This window comes from Bos taurus, chromosome 7 (assembly GCF_002263795.3).
Source record: "Bos taurus isolate L1 Dominette 01449 registration number 42190680 breed Hereford chromosome 7, ARS-UCD2.0, whole genome shotgun sequence".
In the NCBI taxonomy this organism is placed as follows: Eukaryota; Metazoa; Chordata; class Mammalia; order Artiodactyla; family Bovidae; genus Bos; species Bos taurus.
This window is the reverse complement of record NC_037334.1, coordinates 64,936,462-64,955,352: the sequence shown is the minus strand read 5'-3', so window position 1 is coordinate 64,955,352 and position 18,891 is coordinate 64,936,462. Positions and strand designations below refer to the sequence as shown.

Sequence of the window (18,891 nt, the reverse complement as noted above, 5' to 3'; positions counted from 1 at the left end):
CTAGACACAGGAATTCTAGCTTCAGGGCCATTGCTCTGCTCCTCTGTGCCGGGTGACAGCAATGGAACAAAGAGTATCTTAGGCTTGGTGGGCCCTACAGTCTCTGCTGCAACTGTTCTGTGATGCTTTGGTAGCATGAAAGCAGCCAAGGACAATAGGTATATAAAATGAGTGTGAAACTTTATTTACCATGTAAACCTTTATTTACAAAAGCAGACATTGTGCTAGATTTGGTCTGTGGCCAGCTCCTACTCTGTGGGCTTCTGCTACAGGACAGCAAGAAGGCTGAAATGTTGACATTTTGAGAGAGGTAGTAATAGTTCACAGTACATTATATGAGCTTTAAATCTTTCACATCCACTTCCTCTTGAGACTACCCAGTGGGGCAGGTAGGGCAGGAATTGATGACCCTCGAGCCCACACACAGATGAGGAACCAGGGACACAGGTGTGAACCCATGTCTTCCTTTCCACATCTTGTGGTTCTTTTGCAGTGGTCTGGCAAGGAAGACCTGGGCCTCGAGAGGCCAGGGGCTTTCAGAGGCTTCCATAAAAGGGAATGCACATCACTGTGGCTGCACCCCTCGAGGCCAAGGCTCAGGCACACAGAGGGGATTAGGCAGGAGCACTTGGTCCAGGGCTCGGGGAGGGGCTGCACAAGGTTGGAACTTGGATTTGAGGATGAGGTCAGGGCTCATTCTTGGGTCAAGTTCTGGGGCCAAGGTCAAGGCTGCAGACCAGTACTAGGACATGTGCTCATTCAGCCTCATTTGTGGGTAGGAGGTAGGGTTAACTCAAAAGTCCAGGTAGAGATTACATCTATCTAGCTCTTTTTTTTTTTTTTACATCTATCTAGCTCTGCTGCTATGCAGCCTTGGGGAACTAGCACAGAAACCCACTAGAGCAGAAGGAATGAGAGTAAGACACTAGCCAAAGAGAAGGGGTTACGGGAGAGATCAGCCTCATAGCATCCTCTGCCTCTGGCCCAGTCACCACCCTGTGCCACCTCCCCCCGCATCACAAAGCATCTTCTGCTGGTTCATGAATGAACAGTCCCTGCAAGGAACACCAGGTAAATCATTCCAGAAATGAAGCCAGACTCACCCTCTGACGATCTTGATTCTATTCCCTGGTTGAGTGGGAAAAATATTTTCTCGTTTGCTATTCTTCTTCTATGAAAATCATGCATATAAATAGGCTTTCCTAAGCCAAGTGGCAAGCCTACAATGCACTGCACACCATAAACTTGACTGGCATCTGTCTATCAAGGCAAACCTTCATGAAAATCTGCAGATGACTGCCTGAGGGTGCCCTGTATCAGTGAAATTCATTTTTCTAGCAAGGGTATATCTACTGAGGAGGGGAAGGACAAAAATGAAGGAGGAATAAGGCTACAGAAACAAGAGGTTACAGCTCTCAAAACTATATGACACCACCAGGAACCAAATTCTACCTTGCCTGATACCTGAATTCACTTCTGACTCTGCCCCTGGCTGAATTCTTGAGCTGAACCCTAAGCAAAGAGAAAAGTGGATACAGAAGAACAGCTCAACATATTTTTTTTCTTTTTCTTTCCTGCTCATCTAATCCAGGTCTCAGAAAAGCATACTGAGAATAGTGAATTTTAATCAACCAGTAGAGTCCAACAAAGATGTGAAGGTCAATCAAGAATTTACCAATAAGAGCACTTTGAATTTTAAGCTTCCTGACTACCTCTCCTTGGGCTTCCCAGGTGACTCAGTGGTAAAGAATCTGCCTGCAATGCAGGAGATGCAGGCTCTATCCCTGAATAGAGAAGTTCCCCAAGAGAAGGAAGTGGCAACCCATTCCTGTGTTCTTGCCTGGGAAAGCCCATGGACAGAGGAGCCTGACGAGCTACAGTCCATGGGGTTGCAAAGAGTCAGACACAACTTAGCGGCTGAACAACAACCATCTCTCCCACCACATCTCCTACCCAGGCCATGCCCCTTTTGTCTATCCACACACTGGTCTTTCTTTCACCTTTCAGGACAGTCCAAACTTTTTTTGTCCTGGGGCTTTTGCACATGCAGTTCTCCCCTAGAAAGTTACTCCAAACCCTCTTCAAGTGGCTGAGTCTGTAGTGCTTAGGTCTCTGCTTTAGTGTTCTTTCTTCAGAGAGGCTTTCTCTGTGCTTTTGCCCTTTTATTCTCTATACCAGTGCTGTGTTTATTTCCATCATAGCTTATCTCTGTCTTTAATTATCCTCTTTAACGTTTTGTTTATTGGCGTCATTTCATTTCTCCCAACACAGCAGAGATCATGATTATTTCATCTCCTGCTTTAGTCCTGGCATCTAGCAAGGTACTTGGCACTGGGGATTCACCAAGACATTTGCTGAATGGAGTGGATGAGTGAATGACCAAACAAACTGCCATTCCCTATATTACCTTTAGCAAGTTATTCCCCGTCTCTGGAGTTCATGTCCTCATTTGTTTAAAAAAAAAAAAAAAAGTGAGATTCATTTAGCTATAACACTCTTTCCACCTCTAAAACTACACATTTTCTTATTTGTCATTTTCCAGATGGGACTGTTGAGGCATGAAAGCATGCTGTGCCCAGGGATGAGAACTCAGGTCTCCTAGACAATTTCCAACTGACACTCTTTAGCAAAAGCCCAGCCTCCTCCTCTGCAGACATGCCTCCCCTCCAAAAGCAACTCCCTGGTATTTAGTTCCCTTTGTTCCAAAATTTGAGTCACTTTTCAAGGTTTCTCAAAACATGAAATAGTTTTGATGTTTCATCCATGAAATAGGATGAAATAGCTCCTGCTAAGAAACAGTCCAGACTCCTTGATTTCTAAAAGAAATTCTGAGAATAATAGCAGTTCTTACTGACGAGGGGTTCTCTCTTTGTATGCCTCCCCTGAATTAAGATCCAGGAGTGTGTGTGGGAGGGGAAAGGCTGAGATTCAAACTCATTCTGGGGAAAATAGTAAGTGAGGAAGGAGAGAGTAAAAGGCGCAGATACAATGCAGAACTGCTGAGAGCATTTGGAGAAAACATACTCCAGAAGCTACTGTACTAGATTTTTTTTTTTTGCTTGGGCATAATGCACCCACAGGGCTCCATGTGGGAGAGTCTCAGTGGTCCTGATCCACCCCCAGCCTCGTTTCTTAACAGCCCACTGAATGCTGGAGACCACAGCCACACGGCTAGGTCTTCATACCTCTGTAAACATTCCTTACAAACGCCCCTCAGCACCTGAAAAACTCCTACACTTCCTTCAAGACCCCAGTTAGATGCTGATTCCAGTAGGAAGTCTTCCAACCCATCTAGAAAAAATGAGTTCCTTCTCTGAGCTTCTACTGTGCTTTCTTTCTTAGTGCTTATCTTGATATTCTATAATTTCATGTCTGTTTCTTCATCAGACTGTGAACTTCTACAGGGTGGGGCTGGGTCTAATTTGTTTTTAAAGTCTCAGGGCCTAGCCCTGGTCTTGATAGAGTAGATGCTCAGTAACTGTTGAATATATTTGGGTTTTCTCACCTGTGAAGTGAAGGCAATAAAACCTGCCTTACCAGTTGTTAAGCTTATCCAAGTCCTTACATTCACTATAAAGGGTAATACACACATTGATGTAGTACATCATCTTATTCAAATTACATAACTTAAATATAATATAGACTGGAGAGGATATTATTATTCTCTTTATCCAGATGAGCTTCCAAGAGTTCAGAGTCTTGCTTTAAGTAGCACAGTCAATAAATAGCAAACTAGGAGAAGAAAACCGATTTACTTGACTTCTGGGTTCCCCCCTCTCCCTAGATTGAATCATAAATACCTTTCAAAAATTAGCTGTAAGTTTGGTCATGCTGATTGATTGACAAGAGAAAACATAGACAAACGTCCTTCTAAAGATGTCACGAACGTATCTACTATACCCCCAGTCCCCAGCGGCCAATGCTGTGTCGCTGTTCACCATGCACAGAGTCAGTTCTTGTACCTGTGGGTTCCACATCCACAGACCAACCAACTGTGGATTGAAAATACTCGCAAAAAAGAATTGGGAAAGCTCCACAAAGCCAAATTTGAATCTTCTGTGTGCCGACAACTGTTTCACAGAGTTTACTTGCATCAGGTGTTGTAAGTAATCTGTAGATGCTTTAAAGTGTATGGGAGGATGCGCAGAGGTTGTATGCAGATACTGTGCCATTTTTACATAAGGACTTGAGCATCCATGGATTCTGGTATCTGAGGAGGGTCTTGGAACCAATCCTCCACAGATACTGAGGGACAGCCATATTTACTGCTTTCTTTATCACTTTCCTGCATCGCTGCCTCCATCTTGCTCTCTCTCTTTTCTCACCCTCCTCCACTCTTCACATAGCAGCCAGAATGTTCTTTTGAAAATGGAAACGGGGTCCTGACATAGTCCCCTTGAGCTTTGAGAGGGTCCTCAGTGTGTGTTCGGTAATTTTTTAATATTTATTTATTTGACTGCGCAGGGTCTTGGTTGTGGCCTGTGGGATCTGGTTCCCTGAACAGAGATCAAACCTGGGCCCCCTGCACTGAGAGAGTGGAATCTTAGCCACTGGACCACCAGGGAAGTCCCTGTCAGTAATGTTTATATTGCCTTGCATGACCTGGCAGGGTCTGCCTTTTGTCTGAACCCTGGTAATCTGAACAGTTTCATTCATCCTCTCCCTTTTTCTTATCCACTGTTGCACCTTCTTCAACATGCTAGGGCTCCCTGCTAGGCTGTCCCTTCTGCCTAGAACTCTTCTCTCCTACTTTTGTCTGGCTGGCTTCTTTGCATCTTTCAGTGACCACCCTAAGTAGGTCATCCACTGTGCTCTGTCACCTCGTTCAGTTTGCTTCCCTCACAGCACTTTACTCAAGTTGTAATTGCAGCAGAAATCCTTTCATCTGAGGCAATGAGGGGCTGCTACTAGATTATTTGGAAAAGATGGTTGAAGTGAAGAATTGCAAAAAATGATTCATCATAAGGATTTTCTTCTAACTTAAAAGATTTAAGTGCACACACATTTATCAAACTTTTATGTAGTGGGAGCTTGAAGACATAACGTAAATGTAAGCACAGAATTTTTTTGTGTCCCCCGCCACAGTCTTTTATAGTTTCCTTGCCTATACCTAGCATTATAATGGTTTCAGTGATTCATCTTTGAGCCTTTCAAAAGCATGCAACTGACTTTCCAGAGAAGTAAAGCAACTTTCTTTTTGCACTCACATTTTACATAACTTCTAGTTACATGGCAAATATATAAGTAAAACACAGAGTATAAATAGGTTTGGAAACAAATGGAATGGATTTCTAGTCTGTCTCCAACAAAGCTAATGTGAACAGAAATATAGGGGCTGATCAGAGAAGAGGCTACTGTCCAGAAGGTGTGGGGTTTATAGAGGTCATGGAGAATACAGGTCAGTCCAGAGACATGGTTGAATAGAAGTTGGTCATGAGAGACTCCACTGCATCTGATGGATTGTTGGCTTGTTGATTATCTGTCCCTCTTTTAGGGTGTACATTTGTGAGGGCAGGGCCTCTTTCCCTTTTTCTCAGCCTGTATACACAGCACATAGCATCGTCCTTGGCATTAAGCAGTACAGTCCATGCCAAGTAAGTGAATAACCAAGTGGGTAGACTATTTTCCTTCTTAAGTGAAGAATTTTGTTTCCTCAGCTGTGAGAGGATAGGCGTGTACTATACAAGCATGGTCATTTTCAGCTCCACATTCTGTTACCACTAGCTACATCCAGTAATCATTTCTATGTTTCAGATTCTGTTTTTCTCCATACTTTCTACACACACTCTAGAGCATCATACTAGTGAACTTCGTTGTACCCACATGCCTACTCACCCCTACAGCCATGCCAGGACCTACTCTCCCACCCAGTTTTTGTTGGTTTAGGATAACCCACTCCCCCTGCTCCTCCCCTCGAAACAAGTAAGGAGGTAGCAAGACCAGTTTGGGCCGTGGTGCCACAGCTGCTGGCGTTGTTTCTCTGACGTGACAGGCAAGCCTGGGGCAGCTTTGAGTGTGGGTAGGATGGACCTCTTTCACCCTGAAGATTTGAGTGGAAAGCTTGGACCTGCCTTATTTGAGAAATTAGGCAAAACTTCTCTCCTCACCCCTTCATCGCCTTGTTGTTTGTTGTTTAGTTGCTAAGTTGTGTCTGACTCCTTGTGACCCCATAGACTGAGGCCCACTGGACTTCTCTGTCAGTGGGATTCTCAGGCAAGAATACTAGAGTGGGTTGCCATTTCTTTTTCCAGGGGATCTTCCTGATCCAGGGATCGAACCCATGTCTCCTGTGTCTCCTGCATTGGCAGGCAGGTACTTTACCACTGAGGCACCTGGGAAGCGCCTTCATTGCCTTAGGTTAGTCTTTTCTTGTCTCCAGAGGGCTGGCATCCACAGAGCCAAGGTTAGGGGACAGCCTCAGGAAAGAAGCTTTTAGGGATCCTTCAGTGCACAGAAGCCCACCGTGTGGTGTGGTGCAACAACCACAGAGTAAGAAGCACTGTATTTCTTTTCTTTCCTTCAGTTTATTTCTTTGCATCTCTCCCTCTCCTATCTAAGGAAAGACAGGAGCTGATGGAGGCTTTGGGGATTCTGGTCACCAGCATAATAACTGTCAACAAACGACGATGGTGATGATGGTGGTGATTTCTGATATTACTACTAGCTGCTGCGTATATCGAGCCCTTTAATGCTAGGAACTAACTACACATTTTAAAGTAATAAACTGTTTAAATCTGTGTGACAGTCCTAGAAAGTATGCACTATTATTATTATTTTATAAATGGACTGAGGCACAGGTAGGTAGAAGTCAGAGAACTGATAAAGGTAGAGCTAGCATTCAAACCTACCCATGTCTGATCCCGCCAGGTGAGTTCTTACTATTAAGCTAAAGTACCTTGCAGTATATCTAACCATAATATTCACTGAATAATTAACATCATATAATTAACGTCATCATAAATAGCGTCATAAGCACATTATATATGATTCAATACAATATTGTTATATCATGTATCACATATGATACAGTGCAATTGCATAATTGTATTGTTGTGGGGCCTACCTTTAAGAGGGATGTTCTTTTTTTAAAATTTATTTTTAATTGGAGGATAATTGCTTTATCATGTTGTATTGGTTTCTGCAGTACGACAGCTTGAATCAGCTATAAGTATACATGTATCTCCTCCCTTTTGAGCCTCCCTCCCACCCCGCCCCATCTCACCCCTCTAGGTCATCACAGACCACCGAGCTGAGCTCCCTGTGCTAGACAGCTGCTTCCCACTATCTGTTTTATACATGATAATACTGTTGTTTTGTATATATGTCAGTGGTACTCTCTCAATTCATCTGCCACCTCTCTTCCCCTTGCTGTGTCCACAAGTCTGTTCTTACATCTGCATCTTAAGAGGAATGTTCTAATGTGAAGAGGAAGACAGACCCATGATTCATGAATAAAAACTGGACATGAGAAAATGAAATAAATTCTAAAGTAGAAGTATAGCATGTTCTGTATATTCAGAGGAAAGGGTGAATGCTTCTCGAGAGGGAGCCTGGGGCAGACACAGGATTCTACCTAGCCTTCTTGCCTGAGGAGCCCAGGCGCTGCTTTGAAATCTATTGCAGCCTGGTCACCACCACCAAACAGCTGGAGCTGTCATGTGAGATGAAAAGCCTTTATATCCTTGATCTCAGGGGAGCAGAAGGCAAGTGTTAAGGTCTCCTCATTTTTATCACTTCTCTATGATGTTGGTCATCACAAATGTTTCCTGCCTTCCTTCTCACTTCTTTAATTCCAAGGCTGTTTAAAGTGTTTTCAGTCTTCTTGCCTCTCTTCCTGTCAGCTGGTCTCCAGACTGTGAGGCCTCAAAGTCAGTACGTGGTATGTAAGCGACATCCAAGGATGCTTGCGGGAGTGGTAAATGTGTGTCCAAATGGACCTCCAGGGGGCTGCCCTTTCCAGTTTTACCCATAGTCAGGAGGGTGGGCAAGGGGGATGAAGGGACAGAAGGAAATGCATCTTTGACCTTATCAAAGCCTGGGTCTGCAAAGCAAAGGCACAGAGGTCACGGGAAGTCATACAGGGTGCACTGACCTGTGAGTTTCCACACTTAGGGTCTAGTGCGCAGACCCACCCCTGCCTGCCTCTCTACAGAAACTTGACAAATGTTTTCCTGTCTCTGGCCTGTGTGGTGCTCCTTAGTAAAACAGAAGATTTGGTTCTAGTTCCCTGTGGTTCCAGTGTCCTCTGTTGATTCTCAGTAGCACGATGAACAGGAGACAGAGAAAACTTGGCCATGAACAAGGCAGGACTTCACTCGAGAAGCTGACTGTCATAATGGCCCTGTGCCTTCACTGCTGGATCTGAAAGCACCTCAAAGGGTGTACCCTCCAGTGCAGAACCGTACTGCATGAAGAAGTGAGAAAACGAGACCCAGGAATTTAGTCCATTGTATGGACGAGAACACCAAAATGCAAACCAAAAGGGCAAAACTGTGATTCAGGAGTGGACAAAGGTGCTGGCTGTGCAAAGGTCTGGGGAGAGGGAAAATGCACCCAGGATGAAGACAAGTGCCAAGGACTATGCAGGTGCATTTAGTTAATTCTGGAAGTTGTCCGAATATCCAGCATGGCTGAATAGTCACGTGTTGTCCAGATGAGCTAGATAATGTTCAGTGCATCAGTAATCATACTACAGTAAAAGCTATCATCTATTATTTGCTAGACACTTGCATTACTAAACATTCACCATAGTTAATTTCTTTATTCCCCACAACAATCCCATGAAAAAGATACTAGTATCTCCTATTACAGATGACGATACCAAGATTTAAGGTCACACAGACACGGCAGATCCGGAAGTCAAAATCAGATCATTCTGAACTTCGACTCTGATGTTTGCAGCCATTCTGCCTTCAGAAACGCAAACATAGACAAACTGACTTTTTCTTTATACTGGCATCCCAGAGATGAAAGGAATTTCATCTCAGCCCTTTCACACTTACTTCAGTTCTTCAAGATTCCACTCAAACACCACCGTTTCAGTGTTAACCCCAGTCAGAATCCACCCATCCCTGTCTGAGCTCCTGGAGCTCTCAGCCTGTGCTTTCATTAGAGCTCGTAGCACTTTCTGCCTTGTGTTGGAGTTAGCTGCGGAGTGGATCCTCCCTCCACTCTACGCCCAAAGCAAGTTGTTTAGACTCATATGGCACTTAGTGTCTGGCGTTAATGCCAGCCAAGCCTGGATTTGTCTCCTGTCTCACACAAGGAGCACAGGGGCTCTGTCTCAGGAATGGTTCTGTGTGCTTGGCACTTAATAGGGCTTTGGGAACAGATGCTTTCTAAGTGAGGCTGGTCCATGCAGCTGGTTCCTTCATTCTGTCTAATCTATGAGCCGTGACTCCCCCTCCACTGACACCCACACATCCTGGTGTACTTTTCCATGCACGCTCAGTCAGGGTCACTGAACAATGTCGGGCAGAGGTCGGGGGCTCCTGTGTGGAGTGTCTCTCAGATCACCAAGAAAGTGAGTAATTGCACTTTCCTCATGCTACTTTTCTCCCTCTGATTTTCTCTCTTCAATGGACGCCTGTCCACTCTTGTATCATCAGAATTCACTTTAGGGAAAGGACTGCTTGTCCTATTCTCTCTCTGGAGTTAGTGACTTCCTTCTTCCTGAGGAAGAAAGGCTCTGGTCCCTATGAAAAAGTCTTTAGAAATCATTTTTCAAAGGCAAGTGGCCTCCAGGGCCGCCTGGGACACCTAGGTTCATACCCTTATGTTCAGTCCTGGCTGGATATCTAGGTGGCTAAGAGCACAAGGTATGCCACGGACAGACTGGACTCAGTTCCCCACTGTCTCTTGGGCAAGTTAATGATTAACTCTGAAACCTTGGCTTCCTCATCTGTGTTACAGAAATAATGATGATACCCACCCAGTGGGGCTGCTCTGAGAGTTGAATGCGTTGAAAATGTATTGCTAGCACAGTTCCTGTCCTCCACTATGTCTGTTGCTGTTGTCACATTATTATTGTTGTTGCTTTGTAAATGGCAGCATCTGGTAGCTGAGAGAGATAAGACCAAGAAGCAGTGGAAAACGTGACCTCTGCAGTTAGTAGGAGATGCAAAATCACATGTAGCTTCTAGTTGGGAGCCTAAGAATAGCTTTAGTTAAGTTTCTGCTTAAAATAACCTGCATGCTCTGGGCTTTCAGACTCAAAGATGCTTTAAGGAGTACCTGTATCAGTTGTGCCATTTTACAGAAAAGGATCGTGCATGCGCGCTCAGTCATGTCCAACTCTTTGTGACCCCGTGAACTGTAGCCCACCAGGCTCTTCTGTCCGTGGGAGTCTCCAGGCAAGAATACTGGAGTGGGCTGCTATTTCCTCCTCCAGTTTCTAGGGGCAATCAGTCAAAAATCAGTCATGCTAGGGCTCAAACTCAGATCTTCTGGTGCCAGTCCAGTGTAATTCCCACCGAGTATTCCTTGAGTTGGTGCCCTTTTCTTAGCGTATCCCTTCAGCTTTACCACCAGTTCCTATGGTAACCTGGACACCATCTGAAGATGCTGCCTTGGACAGCATTGAGAAGATGATGGTAACACATCTTACTGCACAGACATTCCTGAGATGAGTCTATTTCTTTATGCTGGGATTGTCCCTAGTGTCGCTCTTACATGGGCTAATTCTGCTGAAACTAATGTGCCAATGCCTGTATTAGTTTTGAGGGTTAAGGGTCTAGTCCTTTCATTCAAATGCTGTGGCTGAACTCAAATGCTGATGAGAACTGTGTTGGCATTCTGGGCATGAGCTTCAACAGTGCAAAACATGAGGAAAATGGACTACATTTGTCATTCTCTACTTTAGAGAGCACAGTCAAGGCCTAGCATAGATATAGAGATGAGATGAAGTAAAGCCTTGAGTGGAAACTACCCAAGGTGTAACTCTGAGGAAGAGACCCCAGGCCTGACCCATCAGGTAGCCCTTACTCATGGGACTCTCTGGACGATCACTCTGCCCTGAACACGTGCCTAAATATATACACCTTGCACTTTACCACCTTCAGACTTCTCTTCATGCTGCTCCTTCTGCTTTCTTCTATTATTTAAAAATATATAGAATTTGTTGTAAATAATACAGGGAACTCAACCTGGTGTTCTGTGACAACCTAGAGGGGTGGGATGGGGTGGGAGAGGGGAGGGAGGTTCAAGAGGGAGGGGACTTAGGTATACCGATGGCTGATTCATGTTGATGTGCGGCAGAAAGCAACACAATATTGTAAAGCAATTACCCTCCAATTAAAAATAAATAAATTCAAAAAAAGTATATAGGAATTTCCCTGGTAGTCCAGTGGTTAAGACTTCACCTTCCAATGCAAGTGATGCAGTTTCAATCCCTGGTCAGGGAACTAAAATCCCACATATCTTGTGGCCAAAACACAAAACAGAGGCAATATTGTAACAAATTGAATAAATAATTTAAAAATGATCCACATCAAAAAAGCCTTTACAAACAGAAGAATATATAGAACTTTGTATCATTTAAATCATATTTACATCCACCATTTTACTGAATTGTCATGACAATCCAGTGAGGCCAGTACTTAGCACTGCTATTTCACAGGTAAGAAACTGGGAGACCAGAGGCAAGAAAGGACTTGCCCACGGCCACAGAGCTCATCCCTGAAGTCAGATCTTCTTCATTCTCCAGTTTCCAGAGTCAATGGTTTTCCATGTGTCACAATCAGTAGAGCCATCAGATTGAAAATGGGAGCTTGTCCACCAGATGGCCTGTGTTTGAATCCTGACACATACCCCTTTCTTTGTGGCCTGTTAATAAAGCAGTGTATGCCTCAGTTTCTTCATGTGCAGAACGGGAATAATAATCACAGTCTCAATATCAAAAGACTGAGAGGAATAAAGGGTTATTGTGTGCAAAGTACTCAGAACCGTGGCTGGCACAAAAGACCTGCTCAGTAAATGTTGCTATAGAAACTAAGTTGTGTCCTGTCTGAATTCCCTCCCTGACAGGCTCATCTGAAATGCCGTGAAGTGTGAGTCTGACTTTTGGTAAATAGATGCAATTTCTGCCTCTTTTAGACCCTGTAATCATCTGTACTTTCCTCATAGCACACAGTATGTTCTGCTGTGCACCAGAGATAACTGTAAACTTGTTTTTCTCTCCCACTCGCCCCTTGCCTGTGAGTACTGTGGTTCAGAGAGAGAGAGAGATCTTATAGAAGCATATCCCCTGTGATGCCTAGCGTGATGCTTCATGCCAGAGAGGAGAAAGTTGGCAAATTCTGGTTACACCAATTTCAGTTGAACCCAGAATTCCAGTTCCCTTGAAGATCTAGAACGTTAGGGTGGAAAGTCTCCTTAGAGATGAGTGTTAGTTGTTTAGTCATGTCCAACTCTTTGCAATGCCATGGGCTGTAGCCCGCCAGGCTCCTCTGTCCATAGGATTCTCCAGGCAGGAATAGTGGAGTGGGTTGCCATGCCCTCCTCCAGGGGATCTTTCTGACACAGGGATCAAACCTGAGTCTCCCACATTGCAGGCCAATTGTTTACTGTCTGAGACACCAGGGAAGCCTAGTCCTGCACTAACAGCAGATCACTGGGCTGCTGGGAGGAGGAAGATACTTGTCCAAAGTCATGTAAGATGACAGTGGCAGAAGCAGATATAGAAACCGGATCTTGTTCCTACCCTCAACCCTGGGCTCAACCCAAAGCACTACACTGTCTCTCTCCATGGAATGAAGGAGAAAACAGCCATGGACCTGGGTTAAAGAGAGAAGGCTGGACAATGACAGCATGTAGCTAAGCTTCAGCACCAGAACTGCTCAATGGGTAGGGATATATTTGGGATACACATTACAAAACCAACCAGGGGTGAAGGACGCACAGCCAATAAGGCAGTTTCTTTGAACTGGCTTGGTATTTCGCTGCTCCATGAAAGGATCAGGAGCCCTGCAAAAGAGAAGCTTCAGGGTTCAGTGTATTCAGTATGAACCTTTAAATGGTTCTCTTCCTCTTTCAGAACATATAATCTAAACTAGAGACCCCCCAGCCTTGGTCTCCAGGGCACCTTCTTCGTGTTGGAATTTGTACCTTAGAAGATGCTAAGATACAAAGATACACAGCCTCTGCACATTGAGTCCATTTCTTATGGTTCTCCAGAAGATTATCTAAAGGTGAAGTCCTTATCAGCCTGCACCCCAGGGCCTGTTTTCCACAGACGGCTGTCATGTTTTCTTTTTCTCCTTGTTGAGGTTTCAGATAATGTTTAAAATGTAAAATGGATCAGAGATAATTCTGCACTGGTCAGCAGGACTTGGGCAGAGAAATGTTTTGATTCCCGATACTGTCAAATCTCTTTTCCCAATGTGAGATAAGGTAAATAAATCTTAAGGTGATAAGCTCCCCCATCATCTCTGGTGTAAATGCTTTGGGGGAGGAGGACCAGTGGGAAGCCAGTTCCTGATAACTGTAGGTGGGGGTTAGGGGAGCTCTATCAGCAGGCAGAGCCCTGAAGTGGGGGACCACTGAGGCTTACGCCCCAGTTGTTCAGATGCTGAAACCCAAGGCTGCCCATAACCGTAAAGTGAGCCTCTGATAACGGGGGCGGGGGTACACATGGGTTGTCCAAGTCATGATTACTGAGAGATGAATGTTCACAACTCCTGGGGAGAAGTGCCCAGGTGGCCAACAGCTCTGACCTGGGATTTTGGGGGAGATCATCTTCTCCTTTTGATCTCTAAGTCCAGGGCACAAGTTCCTTCCAAAAATTGTTAATTTCAAGGATAAAAAGTGTTTTTATAACAGTTCAGTGTGAAGTTGAGACAGGGAGAAGTGAAAAAGAAGTTTTGCAAAGGAAATTCATCCAGAAGTCATTTCCCATGACTCTCGACTTGATGGTACCCATCAGATTTCCTCTGATTATTAGAAACAGTTGCTGCTGTTGTGTTGTTACTGTTGTTTCAATCCATACATTGGTTTAACAAATATATTGTGAAAACAGTATTTGATTACCCTTCAAAGAGCTCACCTACCATCTTCTCAACACCGTAAACCATGTGTGAAGCAAACTGGCACTAACTTAGTACCATCTTTGCCTTAAAGAGCCACGCTCTCAGTCCCTCTGACTGATAGTAACTTCTAAACTACTCTGCAGTTGAGCCATTAGGTATGTTGAATGCATACTTTTTGGGTGGCGTTTCTAAATTTAAGTTTCCCCTAGGCACGAGAGTCCCAACTTGACACGTTATGCGAACAGTGACATTTTCTATCATATCAACATCTGCCATGTTGATGGAAATAACAGAAGTAAAAAATGAAAGTGAATTGTCCTACAAACTTTGAAGCTTAGGTTCATAAGATTGTTTGTTATCGTTGTTTGTTTTTCACTGTTACACTTAATCAGCAGCTTCACTTTTTGAAGAAAACTTCATTCCCTTTCTTAATGAATGCTTCATCAGCTCATAACATCCTCAGCTGTCACTGACTACCTCCTAGTAACATATAATAGGTGCCCACTGATGCCACAGAGCTATAAGTTCCTTAAAGTCAGAGACAATCTTCCATGAATAAGAGACAGCTATGCAGGTCTGTCCCTCTTTGTGCTAAGTCCTGGAGGCAGTACCCTGCGGTGCAGGGTCAGCAAATGCATGCATGACACATACACTCCCCTATTCTGTACCCAAGGCAGACATCACTAATTGATTGTGGCATCCTTTCCTGCTGAGCCAGCCCAGGTCTCAGAGTCCTCATCACCAGCCTTCCTGGAAGCCATAATCAATTTATCAGGATTGACAGGCTTGATAAAACCTATTTTCCAGCCAAACTGTAGTGGTTAAAAGCAAGAACTCTGGAATTGGACTGACCTGAATTCAAATCCCAACACTACCTCTTGCTTGCAGAGTGTGACCTGGAGTACAGTTGTCCAAGTGCCCTAAATCTTAGTTTTCTCCGCTTTAAAATGACCAGTTCTCTCATCCTTTGGAAACCTAAATTTAGGCATTTCTTTCTCTGAGAAACCTCTGTTTGCATAAGACTGAGTGTAGCTGCCTCACTTAGACCTGTGAAAACACCCTCAACTTGCACTTCAAGATTTATGTTTATTTATTTTTGACTGTTCTAGGTCTTTCCTGCTTCGTGGGCTTTCTCTAGTTTCCGAGCAGGGTCTTTTCTCTAGTTGCAGTGTGCAGGCTTCTTCTCATTGTGGTGGCTTCTCTTGTCGCGGAGCACCGGCTCTAGGCACATGGGCTCAGTAGTTGCGATTCCTGGGCTCTAGAGCACTGGCTCAGTAGTTGTGGCACACGGGCTTAGTTGCTCCACAGTATATGGGGTCTTCCCAGACCAGGGGTCAAACCTGTGTTTCCTGCATTAGCAGGCAGATTCTTTACACTAGACCACCAGGGGAGCCCTGAACATGCCCCGTCGTGTTCTGCCCTTTAGTGAGCTGTGCTAGATCCTCTTCCAGGTTACTGGAACTCTCATTCTCTTTCGACTTCCCATAACCAACACAGTAGCCCAGGAGGTCTGTCCTGGGATAATCACTTATGACAGTGGTTCTCAAACTTGAGCTTGTAGTGTATCAGAATTCCCTGGACAGCATGTTAAAATGCAGACTGAACAGCCCACCCCTAGAATTTCTGATTCAGTAGGTCAAGGGTGGGGCTTGAGAATTTGCATTTCTAACATGATCCTGAGTAATGCTCATGATGCTGACTCTGGACCATTCTTTAAGAACCCCTGCCTCATGGAATAAAGGAGATTTTAAAAAACGATGAAATACTGTTGTCTAGGGAAGAAACTTAAGTTCTATTTATCAGCTCCCAGATTGGTGATGATCTCCATCTGAACCCTGCAAGCTGTATTCGCAACTGATTCTCATTAAAGTCAAGGAAATTTACACATAAGTATCAGATGTAAGACCTTGCTGAAGGATGAAAAAGCAGGGCTTCTAAATTTTGCTGATGGAGCTCACAATCTTCCCTCTTTCTCAGTTGACAACTAGTGAAACGACTTGATACTTTAATATCTCACAGTTAATGTCATACTTTTGCAGGAAACTTTATATTTTCAGGAGTATTCTCATCCATATTATCACATTTGGTTTTATAATAACTGTTTACAAGAGGAGAGATAGGGAATTAACATCTCTTTGAGTGACAAGGCAGAATAAGCCAGGATCCAGAGTCCTCGATTCTTTGCCAGGTCTGTTTCCATGACATTGCATAATCTTTGGTGCAAGTGTAAATTCTGTCTTTGAAGTCCCTTCATGTACCAAACCTTAATTTATTTCAGTTTGTTACAGATGCTTGAGCTAGAAGATATCACAAGGAGATCTACTGATCAGAAGGTTCTAAAGCATTTGGAGATACGGATTCCATTGAGACCTTAGGAAAGCTTTGGACTCTTTTCAAAAACATTACCAATATATAAATATATGGTACAGTTTACATATAGTTTCAGGTTGTACAAGGACCTTTTAAAGTTGAGGGCCACCATATTTCATGACTGTCAGAGGCGCTGTTCCTAGAGAATTAAATGTGGTACTGTAATGTCCACCCACAAACCATGGAAGATGAACAGAGGCCAAATAGTCACTGTTTTGGTCAATTGGCTGGTTGTGGTTTTTAACAGATGAGTAAACTGAGTGGTTATTTTTCAGGTACCACAGTCAAACAAAGGCAGAACTAGAATGAAAACTAGGATTTCAGAAGGTGATGAGGTACTGTGGAGGAGGACTGGCTTCAGAGTCAGGGAAGATTTCAATTTCAGCTTATATTGGGTTGGCCAAAAAGGTCACTTGGGTTTTTCCATAAGCTCCCTGAGTGAACTTTTTGGCCAATCCAATATTATTTACAAGCTGTAAGACCTTACTTACCTTCGTCAAGGTTTCACGTCCCCATTTTACAAATAGGAATCAAAAAATCAAACAATGTTTAAAAACTGTATTCTGATAGATTGTGTGCATGCTGTCACTTCAGTCGTATCTGACTCTTTACCCCATGATCTGTAGCCCACCAGGCTCCTTTGTCTTTGGGATTCTCCAGGCAAGAATACCAGTGTGGGTTGCTGTGCCCTCCTCCAGGGGATCTTCCTGATCTGGGGATTGAACCCGTGTCTCTTGCATTGCAGGTGGATTCTTTACCACCGAACCACCGGGGCATCAGCCCCATTCTGATAGGGTGCTTTTAGCATAAGGATTAAATGAAACAAAATGTGTCAAATGCTAACATATGTTGTGGCATTCAGTAAGCATGAATTCCCGTCTCCAAGGCTGTTTTCTCAGCTCAAGTTCAAGTGTAACGATTGCATAAACTTTCCTTTCTTTCAGGACAGGTAGATACTACCTCAGGTTGACCAGAGGCTGTATATCCTCAGGTCATCTGGGTCATATAAACCTATGTATGATGTCATTACTTATGACTGTGCTCAGGTGACCTGACATTCTTCTACATCCTTGTACCATTGACCCGTGTAGAATCTCAAGGATGTTTGTCCCCCATCTAACCATGGATGCAAAATGAGAAAAGAAAGTCTTAACAAAGGGGGAAAAAGCCTAGACTACTGTAGCGTCTATCTCTTCTAACATTTTTCAGTGCTTATTTCAGGATGTGCAAAATTCATTCTTCCCACTGCAAAGCAACTGCATTGTACTTCCTAAACTACAGAGGATAATGATTTTCATGCTAATTTTTAATTCCATGTTTGCATCTAATTCACATTTAAAGTTCAGCAAAATTTATAGGTCACTTCACTGTGTACTTTTTCTTGTGTCTTACACATTGGAAAACAGGATCCTTGTTTTAGCTTGTTATCATACCCTAGAATGCCAGAAAAGACAGAACCTATAGAGGTTTGATCTAACTCCCTTATATGAAAGGCAAGGGGTGGAGGCTGGAGGGGCAGGGGAATGTTGTCCTCAAGTCACACAGGTGACAGCTGCAGAATCTACACTTGAGTTTATGTTTCCTGAATCCAGATTCTTCATTCCACCATGGTTTTCCTGACCTGCCTCAGATGTTAAGATGCTTGAAAGGCCAAGAAATTGTATAATATTTTCCTACGCCTAATTTCCTCCTACTCTCACTTCTTTTTTCCTAAAAGAAATTTGATGGGCATTGGGATAAAAACACACATTCCTTTTTCCATTTTAAATAAGTGGATGGTCCTAGTTTTGCCTTTTGCTTTTATAAGGCTCGCATTACCTCACTCTGCCTCCGACCCTCCGTTACGTATGGGCAGCAGTTCGTTTTACTCCCCAGTACCATGGGCTCTGTCATTGCCTGAACACCTCTCCTGTCTCTCAATAAACACAGAGCCCATCTTCTTGGACATCTTGGAATTCCTCTGTAGAGAAGCTCTTTCCCCAGGGAAAATGCCCTAATCAGCCTTTAGAAATGACTAGTATCTTTAGACTCTTCAACTCTAAATGACCAGTGTGATGGAATAAAATAACCAAAGTGTTCCAATGACTGGAGTACAAGGCTGAGTTTTGGGGTTCCCAATCTATCCCAAGACATTACTCTCATTTTGTCTAATGACCCGAAGGTACCATGGCCCTAACCCCATGGAATCATGGAGGAAATAAGCAACTGCAATGAGACACTTCCTTTTATTAAACAGTTAAGAGGGAAAACAGTTTAAGCCAAACTCCTTTTCTGACCACAGTCCTTTCAAGCTATTAAGACCTGCCCTTGGCCTGAGTGAGGTCATAGCTGTGTGTTATCTAAGTCTGCACACAGAGACAGATGCTTGAACTTTATGAGGTCATTATTCTGAAATGCCTCCATAATTAGCATCGTCAGGAAATGGCATCTTCGAGAAAGTAGTAAACCGATCTATCTTGTAAGTAGCTAAATAATTTCACATATTTTGAAAACCTCC

At 43.8% G+C, this 18,891-nt stretch overlaps 1 protein-coding gene across 4 annotated transcripts in view; it reads right to left on the bottom strand.

The window, feature by feature from the left end:
* Positions 1 to 18,891, bottom strand: part of GRIA1 (glutamate ionotropic receptor AMPA type subunit 1) — a 348,888-nt gene that overhangs the window by 165,262 nt on the left and 164,735 nt on the right.